Genomic DNA, 775 nt, shown 5'->3' with positions numbered 1-775 from the left:
TTAGTGTATATTTAGTTGATGTTATTCTTAGTTCATATCTTAGATGTTATTACTGTTTTTCTTATACATTTTATTGTTGGATGTAACTGGGACCCCGTGTACATAATTTCGCTCCACCACATGTACCACATGAGGTGCGAATGACAATAAAGAAACTCTGACTCTGACTGATTATTGACAGGTTCCCTGCTCACTTGTTCTTTACAAGCACAGAGACTTTAAAATGATTACTTTTAGAGTGAATAATGTCGACATAAGTTAGTCGAATTTATTTAAAATTTTATACCTAATAAAAAAAAACAATGAATTATTTTTATGAAAAGGACGAGGTCCCACCGAGATTTGAACTCGGATCGCTGGATTCAAAGTCCAGAGTGCTAACCATTACACCATGGGACCAACTACGTCACACTCTTCCTAAGAAGTTTATTTAAATCGGTTAGCAAGAGTCTTCATGGGTTTTTTTAATTTTATTTTTATTTATTCAGACGCTCATTGAGTCACGAGTACTCATTGAGAGACTGTTACACACATCCAGTGTGTAGCTGGATATGGTTCTTCCTGCGATGATCGTGATCTGCTATGTCTGCCGTTTGTTTGACGAAATGGTAGCAGGTCACAATGAGTGGGGCTAAAAGTGGAGGTCCATCGTTAGCTAGCTAACTTTTCGATGTTTGACGTTTTCAAAAGTCCACCTGAGAACACCCACGAGGAAGGTCTTTGTCTTAGTCTTTTTTGGGGGGGGTGGGAGGAAACTGGAGAACCCAGAGAAAAC

General features: G+C 38.5%; 1 non-coding gene across 1 annotated transcript; it reads right to left on the bottom strand.

Annotated features, from left to right (window-relative positions):
- Nucleotides 1-327: 327 nt before the first annotated feature.
- On the bottom strand, nucleotides 328-399 carry trnaq-uug. The gene has a single exon. It is a non-coding gene; the product is annotated as a tRNA-Gln (tRNA).
- Nucleotides 400-775: the final 376 nt, after the last annotated feature.

Source organism: Nematolebias whitei, unplaced genomic scaffold (assembly GCF_014905685.2).
Source record: "Nematolebias whitei isolate Nwh7 unplaced genomic scaffold, NemWhi1 Nwh_scaf_16197, whole genome shotgun sequence".
NCBI classification, from domain to species: Eukaryota; Metazoa; Chordata; class Actinopteri; order Cyprinodontiformes; family Rivulidae; genus Nematolebias; species Nematolebias whitei.
Note: the sequence above shows the minus strand (reverse complement) of the source record. Positions and strands in the feature narration are given on the sequence as shown.